The following is a 26019-nucleotide window of genomic DNA, read 5'->3' as shown; positions in this document are numbered from 1 at the left end:
TTTGTGTGGTTGATGTCACCTTTGTATTGTTAGGTAACATCAAGCCCACGGATTAGTATTGGAGAGGTGTCTATAAGACACCTCTCCATTACTAATCCTATAGATATATGGTAAATAAACACAGCCAGAATAAAGTCCTTTATTAGAAATAAAACAAAACACAGTTTTCCATTTTTATTTAAAAATAACAAACACAGTTATACTCACCTAATGCCTAATTTCAGTGAAGCCCTCAATCTCCTGTAATAAGACAAAAATAAAAAAATACACCATACCTGTCTGTCGTTCTGTCCCATGCCGTAATCCATGCCTAGGGGATAAACCGTTTTCAACCTGGACGGTGACAAGATGTGACTGTCCAGACTGAGAACCACTGGTGACTGAACTGCTGCGAGCGCAGCCTCAGTAACCGGTGGTGACGTCATCTAGGTTATCTCCGGTCACTGAGGCTCTGTTCCCCGCCGGTCTGAACTGCCGCGACCTCAGTGAGATCTCCGCTAGCACCATGAGTGTTTTTCTCATGGTGCTAGCAAGGATCTCACTGAGGTCATGGCAGTTCAACATGCCTGGGAATGGAGCCTCTGTGACTGGAGGTAACCTTGATGACATCACCACTGGTCACTGAGGCTGCACTCGCAGCCTGAAAGGTCGCATCTAGGCACCGTCCAGATTGAAAACTGTTTATCCCTCAGACATGGATTATGGCGTGGGACAGAACAACAGACAGGTATGGTATATTGTTGTTTTTTTATTTTTGGTTTATTACAGGAGAAGGAGGTCTTCGGTGAAATTAGGCGTTAGGTGAGTATAACTGTGTTTCTTATTTTTAAATGAAAAGTGGAAAACTGTTTTGTTTTATTTCTAATAAAGGACATTATTCTGGCTGTGTGCTTATTTACAATACCTAACAAGAATGCTGGATGCACTACAATAAAACCATGGCAATCACTGAAAGTAGCAAGGTGCCACTGGATGCATGGCAAAAAACCTGGAAAGTATGTGCAAGGGGAAAGACCATGACATATAACCAGTGCACACTTGTATATTTAACAACATATCATTTTATTAGCATCACAAAAAAAGCACTCAAGGGTTAAAAACAATTAAAACCAACAATCCGTGCCCATGCCCAATAGGGGACAGCTGTCAGTGTCACTCAAAGTGCAAAGAACTGCATGAATATAAAATGCAAAAACACCTTTTTATATAAATATATATATATATATATATATATATATATATATATATATCTAGCTGTCAATGGCGTTCCCAAGTACATCAACACACCAATTTGAGAGGAATATATATATATATATATATATATATATATATATTTATATATATATATACATAAGAGAGCACTAGACAGTCTGCTAATCTAGTTCTCCCTGACAACCAAAAAGTGGCTGAAATAGCCAGTAATGTGCCAAAGGTATACAATACAACCGTATACAGAAGAATCCCCCAAGAGCAAAGTGTCCCAAATAGGACAAGTATGGCTGCACAAAAACAATCACTGAGCATAACCCAGGACTACAGATGGTGGAAGCAAGCCTTCCAGGTAAGCAATAGGTCCTGAATAGGATTACCAAAATGAAGTGTCACTGGAGAATACTGCCCAGGGGGAGAATGGGAGATGGAGGAACAGAGCACGGGAGAGCCCCACGCGTATCGCTGCCGCACTGCAGCTTCGTCAGGGGAAGTGGGGATATGTGCACATTGTGACCTATAAATAGCAGTCCTGTCTGACCAGGAATGACTCACCGGCATGTGACCCAGCTGTGAAGGCCAACACCATCCCTGAGAAAATCACACTGCTCAGGCACACCCACTGATGCAATCAGTCCTGCACCTGCTCAATGACAGATCACAGAGCGTGGTCCAGACTGCACATGTGCAGGCTAAGCTAATTGAGAACCGAGGTCAGCGATAATATGCTGGTCTTGGCTATCTGCTTCCTCATCATCCATGTACATAGCAGCCATAAAGGAGCCTAGTAAAAGGCGCCTGCTCAGTGCAGGCAATCCGTAGGGCCCAGACCGCACAAACGCCTGGCATACTGGATAAGAGCTTGAATACAGCCCCTTTTGTATAGCCAAATGATGTGAGCATAAAACAAAGAGCCTGTTAGTCAGTGATGCGGATAATTGGGCATATGTCCATTTTTGCTAATATGCATCACCCCTGCTCAAAATATCAGATTAAATGCAGGGCGGAATCAGACACATATATAAAAAAGTACAAAGCAGGTCTCATTTTTTTACTTATGGAATAAAAAATCAGAATGTGTCCAAATGAACGTATAATAACAGCGCATGCGCAATGTGCGGCCGCACAGGGATGGAAAGGGATAGGGTGGTCTATGAAAATTTACGTAGATATTGGAGGCACAGGAGCACTGGCAAACCAGCTGATGTTACCCAGGACACATTCTAGTAGGGGACATATATTTCTCAAATCGAGAGAGCACAAGAAGAGAAGGGGAAACATGGCAGTTGCTAATCTACAGACATATATGATGGTATAGATGAAACCAATAGGACCAGTAAGAAGGGAAATAATTGGATGTGAAAAATAGATGAAAAATATATATAAAAAATAAATATATATATATATATATATATATATATATAATAAAAACTATTAATAAACAATAAATTGTAAATAAATAATAAAAAATGATAAATGATGAATAATAAATGAATGAATGATGAATAATAAAGAAAAGATGGAAGTACAGAAATAGTAATAAATAAGTAAGTGGAAATGAATAAAGATTATAAATATAAAGAGGGGAATGAAAAACCATATCGCCTGCTACTTCAAAAGTTTATTTCATAACATGAAGTAAGTATACACAATCTTATCAAGAGATGTCTCCCAATATAAAGTACTCATATATCCTATTATTGATCAGCCCTCCATGACACTGGTCCTAATCGGATCACTTGTTGGACCCCTCCGTCATACAACAAACAGTGCTGGTATTCCCTGTCAAAGCCTAAGGATCTCAATTTTCAATGCTCAAATCTCCCATGGCATGGATTTGACAGTTTAGAGGGACGGCCGGGTCTTGGTAGATTTGCAGTGGTATGATACTCCTTCCATTTCATTATGATTGCTTGCACAGTACTCCTTGGGATGTTTAAAGTTTTGGAAATCTTTTTGTATCCAAATCCGGCTTTAAACTTCACAACTGTATCACGGACCTGCCTGTTGTGTTCCTTGGTCTTCATGATACTCTCTGTGCTTCAAACAGAACCCTGAGACTATCACAGAGCAGGTGCATTTATATGGAGACTTGATTACACACAGGTGGATTATATTTATCATCATTAGTCATTTAGGACAACATTGGATCATTCAGAGATCCACAGTGAACTTCTGGAGTGAATTTGCTGCACTGAAAGTAAAGAGGCCGAATAATATTGCATGCCCCACTTTTCAGTTTTTGACTTTCCACAAAAATTTAAAATAACCAATAAATTTTGTTCAACTTCACAATTGATTCTTCACCAAAAATGTACATTTGGTATGTTTATGTTTGAAGCATGATATGTGGGAAAAGGTTGAAAAGTTCCAGGGGCCTAAATACTTTCGCAAGGCACTGTAGATATCAGTGACACACACAAATATGGCATGCGCTCCCATGTAATTTTCTTAACTAGCAGAGGGAAAGCTGACAGCTGGGGACAGATGTTTATAGCTTTTGAAAGGGGTAATACCCATGAAGCTTCCCAAGCTATTAATATCAGCTCACAGCTGTATACTACTTAGCTTTTACTGGCTATTAAAATGGGGGACCACCCAAAAAATTATGTAGGGTCCCCCTATAATTAATAACTAGCAATGGCTATGCAAACAGCTGTGATATTAAGAGCCTAGGAAGGGGCCATTGAGGCTAAAAATATCAGCTCTCAGACACCTCAGTGGTGGCAAGTGGGGTGATAGTTGGAGTCTTTCATGTCACCTTTGTATTGTCAGGTGACCTCAAGCCCCGATTTCAGTAAAGGAGTGGCGTCAATAGGACGCCACCATTACTAACACCATAGTCATATTGTTTAAAAACACACGCAAAAAAGTCCTTTAATTGAAAGAATGACACAGACTCCTTTAATAAATTTTTATTAAACCATACTTATGACATTGCCCATTCAACTGAAGCCATTGTCTTCTGCAAAAGAGTTAAAAAAAACAAACGACAATATTCCTAACCTTTCTGCCGAGAAGATGATAATCCATTTGTCCCATGACAGGTCTAGCTCTGCTACTTCTAAATGGCAGGCTGCATGGTTGTATGATACAACCATACAGCCTGCCATCCAGCAGAGACACTGACCAGTATCTGCTACAGTTGCCCAGTGTCTCACGGTGAACTAGTAGTTTCTTATGCTCCCGTTGCCTTCAGAAAGGTCCTGGGAGTTCACAGCCAATGAACTCACTTCACCTTTCTGACGTTAGCGCATGCGTCATTAGAAAGTTTCCCATGGTGCTAGCGCTAATGTTAAATCAATACCAGAGATGTCAGTGTCCATGTGGCAACTGTGTGCCACCCATGTGCAGCATCAGTACCACACATCGTGCGCCAGGGAATCAGCAGAACAGTAAGCTCTGTTCCCCAGCTCCTGGTGCTGAAGATAACTTTCTTCATTCTCCCCTGCTCTGCTGGCGATCAGGACGAGCAAGTGAGAATAATGACAGTTGTATTCAAATTAGAGCAATGACAGCAGGTGGCAGCTTTTGGGACTATTACTCTCATCAGCCTACACCTGCTAACGCTAATAACAGTGACATTAGGAGCGGCTGATGGGAAAATTCATCGCCTGCGCTATAAATAAATAAATTAAAAAATTAGCATAGGTTCTCCTGTATTTTCTATGACCAGCCAGGCGAAGCTGGGAGCTGCAACCCTCAGTTGCCTTTGTTAGCAAGGCTGGTTATCAACAATAAAGGGGTTCCCATGCCATATTATTTAATTATTTAAATAAATAATTTTAAAAATGGTGTGGGATCCTCTCCGTTTTTGACAACCAGCCTTGCTAAAGCTGACAGCTGAGGGTTGGTATTCTCAGGCTGGTAAGGGGCTATGGATTTTTTTCCCCTGTCCTAAAAATAGCAGTCTGCAGCCGCCCTGTAGCGGTGGCAAGTGGGTTTCATGTTTGTGAGGTTGATGTCAGGCCAACGAATTACTAATGGAGAGGCATCTATAAGACACCTCTCCATTACTAATTCAATAGTTGTATGGTAAATAAAGACACAGCCAGAATCAAGTCCTTTATTAGAAATAAAACAAAACACAGTTTTCAATTCTTGTTTAAAAATAACAAGCAAAGTTATACTCATCTAACACCTAATTGCACTGAATCCCTTGTCTCCTGTAATAAAACAAAAAACAACAATTTCCCTCACCTATCCATCGCTCTGTCCCACACTGTAAGCCATGTCTGGGAGATAAATAGTTTTCAACCTGGAAGGTGCCTAGATGCCATCATCCAGGCTGTGGACTACTGGCACCGTGAGCTAAAGGGAATCTCATCGAGGTCACCGCAGTTTAGCCCAGCTGGGAACTCAGCCTCAGTGACAGGAGGTAAATTCAATGATGTCACTGCCTGTCACTGAGGCTCACAGCAGTTCAGTCACCAGTGGTTCTTAGCCTGGTAGCCTGGACAGTCACATCTTGGCACTGTCCAGATTGAAAAGTGTCTATCCCTCAGACATGGATAATGGCATAGTACAGAATGACAGAGAGGTGAGGGATATTGTTATTTTTTATTTTTGTTTTACTACAGGAGATGAGGGATTCAGTGGAATTAAGCGTTAGGTGATTATAACTGTGTTTGTTATTTTTTAATAAAAATGCAAAACTATGTTTAGTCTTATATCTAATAAAGGACTTTATTCTGGCTGTCTCTTTATTTACCATATAACTATAGGATTAATAATGGACAGGTGTAATTTGTGTGATTTGTGGGCTTGATGTCACCTGACAAAGCAAAGGTACATCAACCCCACAAATATGAACCCCACTTGCCACCATTACAGGGCAAATGGGAAGACCCGGGCAAAGTCCCAGAATTGGAGCATCTAATAGATGCACCTTTTCTGGGTGGCTGCGGGTTGTTATTTTTAGGCTAGGGGGACCAATATCCATTGCCCCTTACCAGCCTGAGAATACCATCCCCAGCTGTCTGCTTTAGCAAGGCTGGTTGTCAAAAATGGGGTGGACCCAATGCCATTTTTTAAAATTATTTATTTAAATAATCAAAAAATACGGTGTGGGGACTCCTCTTTTCCTCATAACCAGACTTGCTAAAGCTGACAGCTGAGGGTTGCAGCCCCCAGCTGTGAGTTTTGCCTAGCTAGTTATCAAAAATATGGGGGAACCACGCCATTTTTTTACATTATATACCGTATATACTTGAGTATAAGCCGACCTGAGTATAAGCCGAGGTACCTAATTTTGCTGTGGAAAACTGGGTAAGCTTATTGACTCAAGTATAAGCCAGGTATGCATTGTTCCCTCATCCCTGTCCTGCTATGCGTGGCTCCCCCATCCCTGTCCTGCTTTGTGTGGCTCCCCTGTCCTGTCCTATGTGTGGCTCCCCCATACCTTCATTGTAATGCTGGGGCCCTGCATAGTTCCGGTCCCCTTCCCCTGCAGGGACACCGCGGTACTTCACGTGCCCGGTCCGCTTCCTGTTACTTGTCGGGGCCCTCTTTCAATGCCTCCATCCTGGGTCCCATGTGTTCTGCCTCTGCTACCGCTTCCTGATCTCAGCGTGCGGTCTGCAGGTGTCCGGGCATGTCTCTAGGGGCAAGCGCAGGCTCCCGGTCTCTTAAAGAGACAGCACACCATTTTCTAGAGAGGGTCTTATCAATGGATGAGTGTCTTGCACTATTTCAGGTACCCCTGACATAAGGGAGGTGCCTGAGCAATAAGTGTTTTCTGTTGCTAGTTCTCTGGTTCCTTGCATCTGCGTGTTCCTGCTCTGCTTGCCCCTCGCTAATACCGGCTTGTCTCTTCAGTGTGCCCTACGTGCCTGTCCACGCTTACCGGGACCACACCTGCACCACCTTCTTCTTTCCGTGCCAGCTGTTGCCCTCTACCCACTCCAGTCACTCATCTCCTGCCTAGTTCTCCGCTACTTGCAGTACCTGCTTCCCCGCCAGTCCAGTGAGTCAGCTTCCAGCCCTGGAGTCTAACTGGAGGTAGCACCTTGCGTCTCTCGCCCTTTCCATTCTGACCCTATTTGAGGGGTCTTACTATGGGAGTCTGGGGCTCACTTAGTTACGCCCCCTTTAGAGCCCCCCCTGGGGGTGGTCCCGTGGTTCTATGAAAATTTCAATAAACTAATATGCACTTCACCATCTGTGCCTCTATTTCCATTCGTTACAACAGACTTGTTTAGATGTTATTTTGCATATTTCTGCAGCTGAATATTATGATGAGGGAGCAGGAGAGGTTTTCATCTAGTTACTATTCCATAAAGGCCATATTTGTGCAGGTGTTTCTGAACAGTAGAACAATATACCACAACTGCAGAATTTGCAAAATCTTTCTTAAGGTCATTTTCAGTCAAGTGGGGGTTCTGATTTGCCTCTCTAGCAATCCTACGAGCAACGCTCGCTGAAATGTAGCTTGGTCTTCCAGACCTGATTTTGACCTCCACTATTTATGTTAACTGTCAATTCTTAATTACATTTCGAACTGAGGAAAGCGCAACTTGAAAACGCTTTGCTATCTTCCTATAAACTTCACGCTCCTGGGTGTGCTCTGGCTACCCAGCTGCTTAGAAGAACCCATGGCACAAGGTTAGAGAAGGCTGAGTTTTATAAAGCTGGGAAATTCACATCACCTGGCCTCTCCTAACAATGATAGTGAACAAGCCATAACCTTAACAGGCTAATTAAGGTCTGAAACCTTGGTCAAAGTTATCTGAGCACACAAATCTCCAAGGGTGTCCAAGCTTTAGCATTGGCCCATTTTCCTTCTTATAATTTTTAAAATGTAAAAGACGAAAATATGTACCTGTAATTTTCGGACAATAAGGCGTACCGGACCATAAGAAGCAACCCAAATTTTGGGGTGGAAAAGAGCTGAAAAAAGATTTTTGCAAAATGGGGTCTGCCTTATTGGCCGAATTTAAGGTATCTTACCTGAGGGCTGGTGGTGGTACAGTGGGGTCACAGGAGGGATGATCCCTTCCTCAGGAAGCCATCGGGGAAGAAGTGGGCCAATGCTGCATTCCCGGGGTATGATGCTGTGGGTCCGGTGTCAGCAGTGAGGCAGAGCATCGGAGCAGGGTTCCTTCCTCAGGATGCCGGTGGCAGGAATGTGTCCACGCTGCGGTCCATTGTCCATGGTGAGCGCATCACCGGTTTCCCTGCGGCCATCTTCCTGAAGCTGTGGGCCACCAGAGGCTTCAGGAAAATAGCTGCCAGAGGCTGCACGTGCACAGATTGAGATCTCGGCAGCCATTTTCCTGAAGCCAATTGCTGCCGAGATTTCAATCTGCACACGCGCAGCCTTCGGCGGCCATTTTCCTGAATCCTCCGGTGGCCCACAGCTTCAGGAAATGGCCGCAGGGAAACCGGTGATGTGCTCGCCGTGGACACCGAACAGCAGGGTGGACAACGGACAGCAGCATCCTGAGGAAGGGACCCTGTTCTGGTGCACTCCACACCACCCACTGCCGCAGCATCGCCACATCTCTACCACCACCGCCGGTTTTGCTACCTTAACCCCCCCCCGGTAAACCTGTGTTCGCACCATAAGATGCACCCTCCATTTTCCTCACAAATTTTTGAGGAAAAAAGTGCGTCTTATGGTGCGAAAAAGACAGCAGATTTTTTAAATATAGAGGAAATGTGTCATCTTTAACTTTAGGCCTTTTAGAAAATTATTTCATCTTCAACTTTCTTAACTGTTCACATTAACAAGAATTTTGAGAAGGTGTGCCCAAAAAGGACAAACGTCCTGTTTTCCAAAAAAGAAAAAGTGTCGCAGAAAAGGAAGAAATCATCACATTTAAGTGTTTAAATCCCCCACCAATGAGACCTATAGTCTCAGGTATTGGTTTTCTGGGTGAGAGGCTGGGAGAGTGGCAGGATCTGCTCCTCCAGCCTCTCGTCCAGAGGACACCTGGGTACATTAGAGACAGCACGGATGTGTTGAGTGACATGGAAAATTTTGTTTGGCAATCCAACTTCTCGTGGATTACATTGGATGTAATCTCTTTGTATACTTCTATCCCACACAGAGTAGCCCTTCATGCATTGAAATTTCATCTAGAAAAATATGGGAATTTTTCAATTGATCAAATTAATTTTGTTTTGGAAGTTGTACAGTTCCTCATAACCAATAATTACTTCAGCTTCAATCAGAATTTTTACAGGCAAATAAGTGGAGTCTCAATGGAGGCAAAATACTCACCCTCTCTCGCAAATCTGGTTATGAGTTGGTGGGAGGAACTGTATGTGTACACCGTGGACAATCATTGCATGTTACGATATGGGAGATATATTGATGACGTGATCATTGTGTGGGACTCTGATTTTTCTATTGTGCAGGATTTAGTATTTTACTTTAATTGTAACCCTTTCAATCTTAAATTTACTGCTCACCATGATCCCTCTTGCATAGACTTCCTAGATCTTAAATTGAGGGGTATACCAAATGAGACAGTCATCACTTCCATTTTTAGAAAGAAAACGGCAATACTATTTTGCACGCTAATAGTCATCACCCCAAACACACAATAAGAAGCATTCTGGTGGGAGAAATGACTAGAGCCAAACGTAACTGTAGCATTCAAAGCGACTACAAAAGGGAAGGTGATGAAATTAAAAAGCGGTTGGGTGATAGAGGGGACAAAAAGTGGAGTCTTAATAGAGCTGAAAAAATAGTGGATAAAAGAACACGGTTTAAAACGGAATTTGAAACTGGGAATAATAACACAAATCCCACAACTTAGTTTTACAATACAGCAACCAGTTTTCCATTATTAGAAATATGATTCATCATAATTTGTCGATTTTAAAAGAAGATCCTGAAATAGCAGCAATTATACAAAATTGGTGTAGGGTAGTATCTAGAAGAGCGCCATCCTTGAAACAGACTCTCTCTCCAAGCTGCTTTAGATCTGGAAATACCCAGACAACTAATTGGTTAAATATCAAAGGGTATCATAAATGTGGGGCCACAGTTTGTAAAATCTGCAAATTCTCCAGAAAATGTGTTGAGTTTTTTGATTCTAGTGGGTATAACAAGTTCCCCATAAAAACTTTTTTTGAATTGTAACACAAGTAATGTAATCTACGTTATGGAGTGTACTTCATGTTGCTTGAAATTTGTTGGGAGCACAAAGCGTCAGTTAAAGACAAGAATCAGAGAACACATCTATGATGTTGTAAATGTAAATAGGAATACGTCCCGAGATTCAAAACATTTTATAGATCGCCACCAGAGTAATTTGGAGTCGCTTAAAATTTACGCTATAGAAAAAATTCATAAACCCATGAGAGGAGGTGACACTGAAGCGACCCTAATAAACAGGGAAGCCTGGTGGATACTTAAACACAAGATTACTACTGGGTCTTAATAAAAGAAAGGATACCATGCTGTTTTATTAATTCAGATTCAGGAATTAGTTCAAAAACCCTTTTTTTTTTTTTTTTTTGCATGTTAGGATCGCTACATTTTGTGTTACAGAAAAAGTAAAAATGGGATATTATTTATTTTCCTCTGCTTCAGATGGGCAGAATTATTTTTCATTATATACACATATGTATATTATTGTCCACTAATTCTGGGGAGCTTTTAACTAACCCCCGCTTAATACTGCTATAATATGCATGCTCATTCAACATTGCTAAAATACGTATGTTTTTTCATAGCATTCTTTCATGCGAACTTGCTGCTATAATCGTGTCAATATTTTATCATTTTATCGTGTGTCTCAATGTCCTATGTTGTATGTATCCATACAGGCACACTACACTCATTTGCTGTGCTGTCACTCCTGTCTGTTATGTCTTAATTATTTCACTGGTGTGCAGTCCGGATCTTGGTATAAATGTGCTGTGTTTTTCAATGTCAGTCATCGTGATTAAGGGAGCATGGTCTCCAGAAATGCGTTGATCTGACTACTTGTAACCTGTCATGCTGATGTTTTATCCTCTCTTTGGAATGTGTCCGTAGTGAATAAAACTTTGCTTTTCACTACGCTGTTGAGCTGGACATTCTACTTCATTTGGGTTCCCAAACTTTTACATGTCACTGTATTTTATTATTATTATTTATTTATATAGCGCCATTAATTCCACGTGCTGTACATGAGAAGGGGGGTTACATACAAAGTCATAGATATCGTTAACAGTAAACAAGTTTCCACAACAAATTTACAATGACAGACTGGTACAGAGGGGAGAGGACCCTGTTCTTGCGGACTTACATTCTACGGGATAGCGGGGAAAAGACAGAAGGTCGGGGGTGCAGCAGCTGTGGTGGTGATGAGGCGGCAGCTCAGGCGGTGGTGAGGAGGCAGAATGGTTATTGCAGTCTGTAAGCTTTCCGGAAAAGATGCGTTTTCAGGTTCCGTTTGAAGTATCCGAGGGTGGTGGATAATCGGACGTGTTGAGGCATGGCATTTCAGAGGATAGGGGATATTCGGGAGAAATCTTGGAGATGGTTGTGTGAGGAGTGAATAAGTGTGGAGGAGAGAAGGAGGTCTTGGGAGGATTGAAGACTACGTGAGGGAAGATATTGGGACATTAGTTCAGAGATATAGGGAGGAGAATGGTTGTGGATGGCTTTGTATGTCAGTGTTATTAGTTTGAACTGGATTCGTTGGGGAATTGGGAGCCAATGGAGGGATTTGCAGAGGGGAGAGACAGGGGAGTAGTGAGGAGAGAGGTGGATTAGTCGGGCAGCAGAATTGAGGACAGACTGGAGTGGTGCAGGAGAGTTAGCAGGGAGGCCACAGAGGATGGTGTTGCAGTAGTCAAGGCGGAAGATGATGAGGGCATGTACAAGAGTTTTAGTAGATTGAGGACTGAGGAAGGGACGGATTCTGGAAATATTTTTGAGTTGGAGGCGACAGGAGGTGGCAAGAGATTTGTCGTGCGGTTTGAAGGACAGGGCAGAGTCAAGAGTTACTCCAAGGCAGCGGATTTCAGGTGCGGGAGAGAGCATGATGCCATTTACCATAATATATAGATCGGGTAGGGAAGATACGTGAGATGGAGGAAAGATAATGAGTTCAGTTTTGTCTACGTTGAGTCTTAGGAAGCGAGAGGTGAAATAGGAGGATATGGCTGATAGGCACTCCGGGATTCTGGACAGCAGAGAGGTGACATCTGGGCCAGAGAGGTAGATCTGAGTGTCATCTGCATACAGGTGGTACTGGAAGCCATGAGACTTTATGAGTTGTGCTAGGCCAAGAGTATAGATGGAAAAAAGTAGGGGCCCCAAGACAGAGCCTTGGGGGACTCCAACAGAGAGGGGGTGGAATGAGGAGGTAGTGTGGGAGTGGGAGACGCTGAATGTGCGGTCAGAAAGGTATGAGGAAATCCAGGACAGGGCGATATCTTTTATGCCAAGGGAAGAAAGAATCTGTAGCAGTAGTCAGTGGTCAACTGTGTCAAAGGCAGAGGACAGGTCAAGAAGGAGGAGGATGGAGAACTGTCTGTTAGCTTTGGCTGCGAGTAAGTCATTAGTACTTTTGGTCAGGGCAGTTTCAGTGGAGTGGTGGGGGCGGAAGCCAGATTGCAGGATCTCAAAGAGGGAGTTAGATGAGAGGTGGGAGGAAAGTTGAGCATGGACATGCTGTTCAAGGAGTTTGGAAGCAAACGGGAGCAGTGATATGGGGCGATAGCTGGGCAGAGCAGTTGGGTCAAGGTCTGATTTTTTGAGGATGGGTGTTATGGTGGCATGTTTGAAGGCAGAGGGGAAGGTACCAGAAGTTAGGGATAGGTTGAAGAGATGGGTTAGGGCTGGAATAATCATGTTAGTGAGGTTGGGGAGCAGGTGGAAAGGGATGGGGTCAAGTGCACAGGTGGTGAGGCGTGATTTGGAAAGGAGATGAGTAAGCTCTCCTTCAGTGATGTTGGAGAGGGAGGTTATTAGGGAAGGGCAGAGGTCTGGTATGTGGAGCGGTTGGGGTGGTGGAACTGTAAAGGTTTGCCTTGTTTGGTCACTCTTGGAGGACAGAGGTAGAAGAGAGTCTGAGAGTCTGTGAATGTCTAGGTGTGCGAGGTTTCTGCGAGGATGTGCTAGTGGCTGGACATGGGGACAGGTGAGAAGGACAAGGATGAGAAGGTGAGTAGATGGTGGTCAGATGGGGGAAGGGAGAGGTTGTGAGATTAGATAGGGAACAGAGGCGGGTGAAGATGAGGTCTAATGTATGTCCATCTGTGTGGGTGGCTGTGGAGGACCACTGAGTAAGTCCAAAGGATGAGGTAAGTGACAGGAGTTTGGAGGCTGCTGGCTGGTGGGTGTCAATGGGGATGTTGAAGTCCCCCATGATGATGGTGGGGATGTCAGCAGAGAGAAAGTGGAGGAGCCAGGTGGAACATTGGTCAATGAAGGTAGTGGCTGAGCCCGGTGGTCGGTATATGACAGCCATTTGGAGATTAGAGGGAGAGTAGATATGGACAGAGTAAACCTCGAAAGAAGGGAGGATAAGGGAAGGTGGGGGTTGGATAGGTTGAAGGAGCAGTTTTTAGAAAGGAGGAAACCCACTCCTCCACCATGTCAGTTGCCAGGGCGAGGAGTGTGGGTAAAGTGGAGGCCGCCATAACTCAGTGCGGCCGGGGAGGCCGTGTCAGGGGGTGTCAGCCAGGTCTCAGTGAGGGCCAGGAAGGACAGGTTGCGGGAGGTAAAGAGGTTGTGGATCGCATGGAGCTTGTTGCAGATGGAGCGAGCGTTCCAAAGTGCTCCAGAAAGAGGGTACGGGAGGGAGGGGGTCAGTGGCACGGGTTTTAAGTGTGAGGGATTGTGGTAGTTTCTCTTAGTGTGAGAAAGATAGGGGTGAGGATTAGTGGGATGTATGAGGAAGAGGGGGCCAGGATTGGGGGATATGTCACCAGTAGTGAGAAGAAGCAGAGAAAGGGAAATCAGGTGGGTGAAAGAGAGTGATCATCTTGTATTGTATGTTAGTAGGAGAGGTCTGAGGTTAAGGAGTATGTCTGCAGATAAAGCGAGGTGGGGGGTAAGAGAGAGGGGGAGATAGTTCCTTAGTTTGAGGGTGCAGGGGTGTGGGGATAGCGAAGAAGAGTGAAGATTAGTGGAGCAAAAACGGTGATGGCAAATGTGAGCACGGTTAAAGAGGAGGGTAAAAAAAAATGTAAAACTGTATCTGTAGAAGTTATATTGATCTATAGAACATTATGCAGTATGACTCAATAGTCCACGACAGAGCGTCATATATTATGTAGTATGAGTGATTCAAAACCTTTGATGTTATCAGAAAAAGTGTCACTGAAATAAATGTATCAAGCTATCTGTCATAGAATTGATAAATATCTCTATGACTGAATATAGATGTTATAGATATTCTTTGAATTTTGTTTTCAATACAATACACCTTTTCTCATATGATTTAATTGTTGAATTCCTTAATTTTATCATCAGCTTACTGTGACCCTTAGCCCGGGGTCACACTTGCGAATGTGATCCGAGAAATTCGCACAAGTCTCTTGCCTCAATTCCTGGTACTGCCTCTGGCACTCGGGACTGGAGTGTGTGGCTGCATGTATTTCTAAGCAGCCACACACTCCGGTCCGAATGCCGGCGGCAATGCTGGGTATTGATGCGAGAGACTCAGGGGAGTTTCTCGCATCACACTCGCAAGTGTGACCCCGGCATTATAGACTCTCTCAACATAGTTGTGACCACCTTAATACGTACCAACCATATGATATACCATCTGGTGAGTAAGAAGATATATCCCTCTATACAGATTCCCTTTCTTCAAGCCATCGCTATACATGAATACATTATGTAGATAAAGTATTCCTATTTCTTCATTGCTATTCACAATGCAGTCTAGACCTGTGCTGGTATTTCTCTTATTATTCTAAACATTTCCCAAGGAAGTTGTCATTTAACCTTAGATTTCTCCTATTCCTCATCAGTGTTAATAGAGGTGAGAGAATAGCCCGCATGGATTGATATGAAATATTACACCAATATTTTTCCAAATGGATTTATACATGCCTTTTACAAAGTACAGGAAGAACAATTTACATAGAAAGGGAATTTATAACAAATGCTTAAATAATGTACTACTAAGTTATAAAAATATATTTTCAGAACCAAAGTACTTTTTTGAGTGGATTGAAATCTCCCTCATTGTATTATTGTCTACAACTTTTCCAATATTAGGCCATGTTCGCACGTTCAGTATTTGGGGTTGGAAAAGAAGAGGTCCCGCCACTAACAAAATGCATTATTGCTATGTGGGGAGGAGGACCCCCATACAGTGATTGGGCTGGAACCAGGGGGACCGCCATCAGGGTTGTTGAAGAAACCACATCAGGGGGATTACAAAGGGAGACATGCGACTGAAGTTGTCAGGGCAACAGGGGGCGGGGCGAGGGTAAAAGGAGCAGGGGACGCGCTGAGGTGGCAGTTGGCAGAGAGCCTGACAGGAGAGAGGAAGCCGTGCGGCAGAGAGAGGACTGTGGCAACTGACGGTGTGGAAAAGAGAGACAGGCAGGAGACTGAAAAAGGGAAATTTGAGACTGACCGAAGGTTGACGCGTAAGAGACTCTCCCCGGGAGTTTCCCCCCGCAAAGATTCAGATAAAGTGACGGCCGCTGATTCCCTCCGTGGTGTGACAGGACCGGGATCTCAGGCGACCGCTGCGACGACACAGCAATCCGGTACAGTGGCCAGGACACTGCCCCCCTGTCTTCTCCCACAGCTGCGGCCCCGTCATCACCGACCTCAGGGGATGTCACCTCGCTATAAGCGGCCGCAGAGCCTGTCCCAGTTACTGAGGGGACACTGAGCAGAATTTGTTAACGTTTATGTCTTTTTTTTTTTGAAACTGCGTCATGACCTGGCTGGGGAACGAGCGCCTCTAAACGGACGCCTGGGAGATTGACCCCCTGAACAGTTTCTTCAGGGCCTGTTGTGCCCCCACCGTGCCAGCCTCTTCAGGGCCCGTTGTGCCCCACCGACCCCATTTCTTCAGGGCCTGTTGTGCCCCACTGTGCCAGCTTCTTCAGGGCCCGTTGTGCCCCACCGACCCCATTTCTTCAGGGCCCGTTGCGCCCCACCGCCCAGTTTCTTCAGGGCCTGTTGTGCCCCATCGTTCCGGTTTCTTCAGGGCCTGTTGTGCCCCATCGTTCCGGTTACTACAGGGCCCGTTGCGCCCCACCGTCCAGTTTCTTAAGGGCCTGCTGCGCCCCATCGTTCTGGTCTCTTCGGGGCTGGACAAGCACAAGTCCTTCCGGGAAGTCGTGGATTACAAGGCAGCCACATCTGCAACCCCTGAGTGGTCGTGAACTCGAGCGACGCCCGGAAGGCTAAGTGTATTATAGAGAAAATAAGGACCCTTTTTGTTTTTTTAATGTTGTTTTACGAGTCCCTGCGAGGACAAATAAGTGTTTCCCGTTTTGTCTGATTTAATCAGTTTTAGCCCTTGCGGCTTTAAAACTTATAAAAGTTTATTTCACCCCACATTCAGTCTCGTGTCTCGTCACTGCATCCTGTGAGCCTGCTCGAACCCTACACTTGGCGTAGTCGGCAGGATGCAGTCTCCGAGCGCGGACAGTGGTAGCCCCGAACATGGGGGAGCTGTAAGCTCTGTAAATAATGAGGGTCCCCGTACCAGCATCTCATTGGGGGCCATGTTGAACAACCTGCCTAGATTCTCTGGCTCAAATACTATGCTATGGAGCTGGACAGAGCGGATGAGAGGGCTTTTTCGGATGCACCCAATGACCCCTGACCTGGAAGCTGAAGTGGCACTCATGGCCCTAGACGGGGAGGTGCGGAGGTCAGTGATGTTGAAACCCCCGGGGCACCGCAACACTTTTGAAAAGGTGTTGCAGATAGTGGAACAGACCCACGGGGATCCCACTAATGTGGGAGAGTTAAGGACCCGACTGTTTAGCCGGATGCAGGCAGAGGGGGAGACGATTACTCAGTATATGAATGTACTCCAAGAGTTGCATACGGCTATTGAAAGAAAAGATGGGGTAGGGGTAGGACCTGTTGACATAACCCTACGTGACCTACTGGTGACTGGACTGCGAGATCCACTGATAAAGCAGGCTTTAAGGGAACGGATCAGAATGAATCCCCAAATCGACTTTTCAGAAGTGGGAAGTCAGGCACGGGTTCAGGAGCAAGAGCAGGGGATGGCGGTCCCCGTGGGGAAGGTCCGAGGTGTGGAGGCCTCCTCGAACACAGTTGAGGAACCTCAATGGGTGGAGGAGATGAAGCGTGAATTGAAAAATATAAAGAGCGAGTTGGCTGAAGTAAAGAGAAGAACCGAACCGGAGACTGGACGACCCAGTGCTGATCCCGGTCCCTGGGGGTCACGCTCTCCGCGAGGTGGTCAATCTCTACCGGCCCGGTGTTATGAGTGTGGAGAACCAGGCCACTACGCCCGAGAGTGTCCGCGGCGTGGGAGATACCCACCCCGGCGGCCATTAAACTAAAGGACTCCGGGCTGGGGGGACGCCGCTCGGAGCCGAAAACCACAACTAGGGGTGGTGGAAGTCCCGAAGATTTGGTAGCAAAGTGTCCTGAAGTTTGGGCAGAAGTAGAGGGCCGGGCCGTCCGGTGTCTGGTGGACACTGGGTCACAAGTAACCACTATGCCCGCAGCGTACTTTCAACAAAACTTTCCGGAGGCAGCAAGGCCTCAGTGGGGGCCCATGATTAGACTAGTAGCCGCCAACCAACTGCCGGTTCCGGTTGCCGGGGTAGTGTGGGTGCAGGTGACGTTGTGCGGTAAACCCCTCGGCCGCAGAGGGGTGGTGCTGACTCAAGGAGAAGCTGATCAACGACACCCCGTCACCCTAGGCATGAATATTTTAAAAGAGTTTGGTAACCTGTTGCTTAATGATCCCACACAAAGGACACTGAAGCAGTGGAGTTCTCGCACAGCTCAGGGACAGGTATTCCAGCAGCTGGTGCGAGGTGCGCGGGTGCATCGGGACTGCCAGGAGGGTGAGGCTCTGGGCAAGGTCATCGCGACAGCGGCACCCCTGCTTGTGCTGCCTCCTGGACAGACAGTGGTGGCCCTGCCAATTCGGGCCCCGATACCTTTGGAAGGCGTAGAGGTGCAGGTGGAGCCGTGTCACTCAGAGCACTTACCTCCTGGCATACTGGTGGCCCGTTCCCTCGCTACGGTGCGAAAAGGAACCGCCCTGGTCCGCTGCGTTAACCTTGAAGACCGAGATATCATTCTGAAAGCACGGACTGTACTGGCCAAACTAGTAAAGCCTCTAGAAGAAGTGCTGCCCGCTGCTGCGGTTCAATTACGAGTACACCCCGAGGATCCTGGGGAGGTAACAATACGAACCCTACAGGCCCACGAAGTCTCGACACAAGAGAAGGGCCGAAATATTTTGGAGCAGATGCGGGCCGAGCTTTCTGGACTAACTGCGGCCCAACTTTCACAAGTAAAAGCATTGCTGGGACAGTACCATGAAGTATTTGCTAGTCATGAGGACGACTTTGGGTGTACCACCGCCATCACTCATGAGATCCCCACAGCAGGAGCGGCCCCTATCCGAGAACGATATCGACAGATCCCGCCACAACTCTATCAGGAGGTGAAAACTTTGCTGGCTCAGATGCTACAAAAAGGGGTGATACGGGAAAGTCAAAGCCCTTGGGCGGCCCCCATCGTGTTGGTCCGGAAGAAAGATGGTACACTACGATTCTGTGTTGATTATCGTAAATTGAATGCTTGCACTATTAAAGACTCATACCCACTGCCCCGCATAGAAGAATCTCTGTCTGCATTGGGTAAAGCAACATATTTTTCGACCCTGGACTTGGCCAGTGGGTACTGGCAGGTGCCTATGTCAGAAGAGGACAGAGCTAAGACGGCGTTCATAGTGCCCATGGGACTGTTTGAGTTTAATCGAATGCCATTCGGGCTGGCCAACGCCCCCGGGACATTTCAGCGATTGATGGAGCGATGTCTAGGGGATCTCAATTTTGAGGCCACGTTGATCTACCTGGACGACATCATCGTCTATGCCGCCTCCTTCGAGGACCACCTGAAGCGGTTGGGACAGGTACTCAGCCGGCTGCAAAAGTACGGGTTGAAGGTGAAGCCTCAGAAATGTCACCTATTTCGCTCTCAGATTGAGTATCTGGGTCATGTCGTTTCGGCAGAAGGTGTGAGGCCATCCCGGGAGAAGATTGCTGCTATCCAGGAATGGCCTACCCCCGAGACGGTGAAAGACGTGCGGGCTTTTCTGGGGTTAGCTGGATATCACCGTCGTTTCGTAAAGAATTTTGCATGTCGAGCTCGAGCCCTACATGACCTGCTGAAGGGGGCTCCCGCTGGGGCCAATGGGCGAAAAATCCAGTGGCAACACCCTCAGGAAGAGGCCTTCCGAGATCTCAAGGCTGCACTCTCGGATGCCCCAGTGTTGGCTTATGCGGATTTTTCTCAGCCGTTCATCCTGCACACTGACGGGAGTCTTCACGGGCTAGGAGCTGTGTTGTCACAAGTTCAGGATGGCCGGGAAAGGGTGATCGCATATGGAAGCCGTTCACTCCATGACTCCGAGCGTAACCCTGACAATTACAGCTCTTTTAAGCTCGAGCTCCTCGCAGTGGTGTGGGCTATGACGGAGAGATTCGCAGAGTACCTAGCGGGCTCCGAGGTGGTAGTGCGAACTGACAATAACCCACTGGCTCATTTGGAAAACGCCAAGTTGGGGGCTTTGGAGCAGCGATGGGTGGCCCGAATGGCGAAGTACAATTACAAGATTATTTACAAAAGAGGGGCCGAGAATGTTCATGCAGATGCTCTCTCTAGGATTCGACATACAACTCCTGGACAGAATCGAGACGAAGAATTAGAAGGAGAGGAAATACCGTTCGCTCTTACCGCTGCCGTGCTCACCAATGTTGATGCAAAAGTATCTTCCCCAGAGGCCCACAGGGGCATCCTGGAACAATCTCGTAATAAGTGGATACAACAGCAACAAGAAGATGAAGAAGTTGGACTTCTCCGGACATGGGTCGCCGCTGGTCAATTACCCACTGATACTCAACGACAAGCTTTGACCCAAGACCTGTCGCTGATGCTGCGACAATGGGAGAGACTGATTATCCGAAGGGGATTACTGTACCGTAAGATCACTTCGCAAACAACCTCAACGACTGTTTGGCAGGTGGTTACGCCCGGAGCTAAACTACACGAACTGGCTCGAGAGGCTCACGAAAAAGGGGCCCACTTTGGAGTCAAAAAGACTTTGCAATGGTTACAACAGAAAGTTTATCACCCACGCTTGTCGGCTGTTGTGGATGAAGTTTGTCGTACTTGCCGCTTATGTGAATTGGCCAAACCGCCTGCTCAGAGGGCCGCAACACAGACGATTGTGACTTCAGAACCCTTGGAGCTCTTGACGGTGGATTATCTGCACATTGGTCCCGCATTCCAGGGATACGAACACTGCCTCGTCATGGTGGATCATTTCACTAAATTCGCTGTGGTCACCCCTACTCGAGACCAGACCGCGGAGTCAGCCGCCTCCGCAATTTGCAGAAATTTTATACAAGTGTACGGCTGTCCTCAGCGCATACATTCCGACCAGGGAGCATGTTTTTTGGGGAAAGTTATGGAGGAACTACATCATCTTTATGGGATTGATAAATCCCGGACCACACCATATCACCCGCAAGGGAATGGGGCTTGTGAGCGATTTAATCGGACATTGATTCAAATGCTACGCACTCTGGAGAGTGACAAGAAAGCTCGTTGGCCTGAATATGTTTTTGAATTAGTGTGGGTTTATAATAATCGGGTACATCGAGTAACGGGCTATACTCCTTATTTCCTGCTGTTCGGACGAGAGGGTAAAGGGATCACGGAGGTAGAGTTGGACCCCGAAGAGCCTCGGCCCTGGACCGGAGTGTCGTCTTGGGTCCAAAATCATCGCCACAGGTTGCAAACTCTTCACCGAATTGTACATACCAAACTTCAAGACTGGGAACACCCCGGGAAGAATACAACCTCCCCTCCCCATCTCCAAAGCGGGGACCGTGTGCTTGTACTAGATCAACGCCCCCAGAATAAACTGGAGTCACGTTGGGAAGAGAGTCCTTATCGGGTACTACGCCGTATCCATTCAGAAGGACCTGTGTACGAAATACAGCCCGAGCAGGATGAAACACTGCCTACTCGCATTGTGCATCGTAATATGTTACGCCTGTGTATTTCTTCCGACCCGAAGCAACTGGAACCCGTCCCGAGGACATCCGAACCGGAGTCCATATGCTGGGACTCAGACGACGAGGATTTCCCTCCAGTTCCCAAGGGCCCTCCACCCAATAATGAGCCAGTTGACACAATTAACCCACCGGCATCTTGCAGCTCACCGACGTCCACCACCCCAGAAGATTCCACCCCAGTCGAACTTAGACGCTCCGAGCGGTCAACAGCCAGCAAACCCCCCGAACGGTATGAACAAGACCAGTTCGTATGGCAACAAATATTGACACCTTTACAGACCAATCTCAATAGACTAACACCCTCGCCCGAGGACTGGCGAGCTTACAGGGTGGGGGAATGTGGGGAGGAGGACCCCCATACAGTGATTGGGCTGGAACCAGGGGGACCGCCATCAGGGTTGTTGAAGAAACCACATCAGGGGGATTACAAAGGGAGACATGCGACTGAAGTTGTCAGGGCAACAGGGGGCGGGGCGAGGGTAAAAGGAGCAGGGGACGCGCTGAGGTGGCAGTTGGCAGAGAGCCTGACAGGAGAGAGGAAGCCGTGCGGCAGAGAGAGGACTGTGGCAACTGACGGTGTGGAAAAGAGAGACAGGCAGGAGACTGAAAAAGGGAAATTTGAGACTGACCGAAGGTTGACGCGTAAGAGACTCTCCCCGGGAGTTTCCCCCCGCAAAGATTCAGATAAAGTGACGGCCGCTGATTCCCTCCGTGGTGTGACAGGACCGGGATCTCAGGCGACCGCTGCGACGACACAGCAATCCGGTACAGTGGCCAGGACACTGCCCCCCTGTCTTCTCCCACAGCTGCGGCCCCGTCATCACCGACCTCAGGGGACGTCACCTCGCTATAAGCGGCCGCAGAGCCCGTCCCAGTTACTGAGGGGACACTGAGCAGAATTTGTTAACGTTTATGTCTTTTTTTTTTTGAAACTGCGTCATGACCTGGCTGGGGAACGAGCGCCTCTAAACGGACGCCTGGGAGATTGACCCCCTGAACAGTTTCTTCAGGGCCTGTTGTGCCCCCACCATGCCAGCCTCTTCAGGGCCCGTTGTGCCCCACCGACCCCATTTCTTCAGGGCCTGTTGTGCCCCACCGTGCCAGCTTCTTCAGGGCCCGTTGTGCCCCACCGACCCCATTTCTTCAGGGCCCGTTGCGCCCCACCGCCCAGTTTCTTCAGGGCCTGTTGTGCCCCATCGTTCCGGTTTCTTCAGGGCCTGTTGTGCCCCATCGTTCCGGTTACTACAGGGCCCGTTGCGCCCCACCGTCCAGTTTCTTAAGGGCCTGCTGCGCCCCATCGTTCTGGTCTCTTCGGGGCTGGACAAGCACAAGTCCTTCCGGGAAGTCGTGGATTACAAGGCAGCCACATCTGCAACCCCTGAGTGGTCATGAACTCGAGCGACGCCCGGAAGGCTAAGTGTATTATAGAGAAAATAAGGACCCTTTTTGTTTTTTTAATGTTGTTTTACGAGTCCCTGCGAGGACAAATAAGTGTTTCCCGTTTTGTCTGATTTAATCAGTTTTAGCCCTTGCGGCTTTAAAACTTATAAAAGTTTATTTCACCCCACATTCAGTCTCGTGTCTCGTCACTGCATCCTGTGAGCCTGCTCGAACCCTACAGCTATATAGAATATAGCAATAAAAATGAAGGTACTTAACGCTTAAATTAGCCAATTCTTTGGAGCTTTCTTTGATTTGACCCTAAACCTCACATTTATTAAACATGAGGCAACATAATTTACAAACAGCCTCAGGCTGATGAGAGGACGAGTGCTCAGTCACAAAAGGAGGCAGTCACAAACTCCACTTGCAGACATCTTAGCGCTTACAAAATGACAACCCAAAACATCTAAATGACCCTGATCAAAAGTTTCCACACCCCATTTCTGGAGGCAAATTTGCAATCATCAGCCAGGAAGCTGCGCATGGGACTTACTTGGACGCTCCAAGATGACAACAATCAAAACCTCAAGGCCAAGTCAACCTGTCATTGGCTACAACAGAACAAAGTGAAGGTTCTAGAGTGGCCATCTAAGTCTGCTGACCTCAATATCATTGAGCCACTCTGGGAAGATCTCAAACGTGCAGTTCATGCTAGACAGCCCAGGAATTTCCAGGTAATGGAGACTTTTTGCCAAGAAGAGTGGGTAGCTTTACCATCTGAGAAAATAAAGAACCTCATTGACAACTATCACAAAAAACTTCAATCTGTCATTGATGTTAGAGGTGGCAATACACGGCATAGAAATGGGGTATGGAAACTTTTGATCAGGGTCATTTAGATGTTTTGGGATGTCATTCTGTAAGCGCTAAGATGCCTGCAAGTGGAGTTTGTGACTGCCTCCTTTTCTGACTGAGCACTCATCCTCACATCAGCATGAGGCTATTTTTAAGTTGTGTTGCCCATGTTTATTAAAAGCTGGTTTAGGGTCCCATCAAAGAAAGCTCCAAAGAATTGGCCAATTTACGCGCTAAGTACCTTCATTTTTATAAATATATTCTATATAGCAATAATGCATTTTCTTTGCTTTCTCTGAAAAAAGCAAAAATTCTGCCAGGGTATGTAAACTTTTGAGCACAACTGTATATTATGTGGTGTAGGGATTTGTACTCACTCAGGTGCGTAGGAGGAAGTAGGAGGAACGTTCTCTTAAAAGTCCATGTGGGTTTATTTGCTACATAAACCACCAAAACACCAACAAAAGGTCTTTACATCAGCAGACAAAACCTCAATGTCCATAGCGAAGCTCTGCTCTCTCAGGCCTGTGGGCACACAGGCTGTGCAATGTCCAGCATGAAGGCTTAGTCTGGAGCCACATACACAGGAAGGCTTCTCTCTCTCTGCGCACAGACCACTCTGTAGTGTCCAGCTTGGACACATGGAAATCTGTCCAGACTGACAGACTACCAAACACTAACTGCCATGTGTCAAAACTTTTCCATTATGTAGGCTGTAACCACACCCACAGGTGAGGTACATATCACATGGGCTAGTCACATGACTGTGACATCACTGCAGGTCCTCAAACAACTGCAGGTCCTGCAGGGAAAAGGGGTACAGTGAGTACCCTCACCCAGAGGGGAGGTAGGTGGGTAGCCAGACCCACCTATCTCTCAGAGCAACCCGCAACCTGGACCCAGATGTACTAAATGAAATCTTAGTGCTCACATGCACTAAAGCCAAAATACTCCGGGTTGCATGGCAGGGAGCAGCCATCTCTGCGACGCATACCTCCCATTGATTATACAGCCATTAGCCTCCTTACAGTGGTCAAGGCAGCACATGACTTCACTTGAATTGGATAACGTATCCGCTAAGTATCTTCACTTTTATAAATTTATTCTATATAGCAATAATGTAGTCGAAATTTCATATGCTCAAGGCTTGAACATCTTAGCGCTCAGAGAGATTTCCTATATTCTCTTGCTTGTATATTATGCAATCACGACTTCTCACACCTGTTCACATTTGTTTTAATCTGTTCGTAGATGCTGGCTATATATATAGTCACAGTCACATCACCAGTCAGCTGCTGGGTTCGTGGGTGTGACTATACCCTTTTAAGTAGGCTGCTCCTGAAACACAGTGTTGTATGTGGGGAGGGGAAGTTTCCCCGTGTGCGGTCTGGCTTCAGGACTGAGCCTAAAGGACTGGACATTTGCTATGCATTTTGCCTGAGCTAAAGGCTATTTCTTTTGTGCTCTTTTGTTTTATGGGCTTATGATGCAATAAACCCCATGAACTTTAAAGGAACCTGCCTCCTGATTGTCTCCTGCTGCACCTGAGCGAGTAGAATCCCTACAATATATATATACTGTATATAATATATATACACTCACTGGCCACTTTATTAGGTACACCATGCTAGTAAGGGGTTGGACCCCCTTTTGCCTTCAGAGCTGCCTCAATTCTTCGTGGCAGAGATTCAACAAGGTGCTGGAAGCATTCCTCAGAGATTTTGGACCATATTGACATGATGGCATCACACAGTTGGCGCAGATTTGTCGGCTGCACATCCCTGATGCGAATCTCCCGTTCCACCACATCCCAAAGATGCTCTATTGGATTGAGATCTGGTGACTGAGGAGGCCATTTGAGTACAGTAAACTCATTGTCATGTTCAAGAAACCAATCTGAGATGATTCGAGCTTTATGACATGGCGCATTATCCTGCTGAAAGTAGCCATCAGATGTTGGGTACATTGTGGTCATAAAGGGATGGACATGGTCAGCAACAATACTCAGGTAGGCTGTGGCGTTGCAACAATGCTCAATTGGTACCAAGGGGCCCAAAGAGTGCCCAGAAAAAATTCCCCACACCATGACACCACCACCACCAGCCTGAACCGTTGATACAAGGCAGGATGGATCCATGCTTTCATGTTGTTTACGCCAAATTCTGACCCTACCATCCGAATGTCGCAGCAGAAATCGAGACTCATCAGACCAGGCAACGTTTTTCCAATCTTCTACTGTCCAATTTCGATGAGCTTGTGCAAATTGTAGCCTCAGTTTCCTGTTCTTAGCTGAGAGGAGTGGTACCCAGTGTGGTCTTCTGCTGCTGTAGCCCATCTGCCTCAAAG

General features: G+C 46.6%; 1 long non-coding RNA gene across 1 annotated transcript in view; it reads right to left on the bottom strand.

Annotated features, from left to right (window-relative positions):
- The window catches only part of LOC141048203 (uncharacterized), a 97409-nt gene extending 73090 nt beyond the window's left edge, over positions 1–24319 (bottom strand). Inside the window, exon 1 of the long non-coding RNA XR_012219980.1 lies at positions 24051–24319. This is a non-coding gene — a long non-coding RNA (uncharacterized lncRNA). The remainder of the gene's footprint in view (positions 1–24050) is intronic.
- Between the last annotated feature and the right edge of the window lie 1700 nt (positions 24320–26019).

Source organism: Dendrobates tinctorius, unplaced genomic scaffold (genome assembly GCF_039654945.1).
Source record: "Dendrobates tinctorius isolate UK_male_01 unplaced genomic scaffold, ASM3965494v1 ptg000133l, whole genome shotgun sequence".
NCBI classification, from domain to species: domain Eukaryota; kingdom Metazoa; phylum Chordata; class Amphibia; order Anura; family Dendrobatidae; genus Dendrobates; species Dendrobates tinctorius.
Note: the sequence above shows the minus strand (reverse complement) of the source record. Positions and strands in the feature narration are given on the sequence as shown.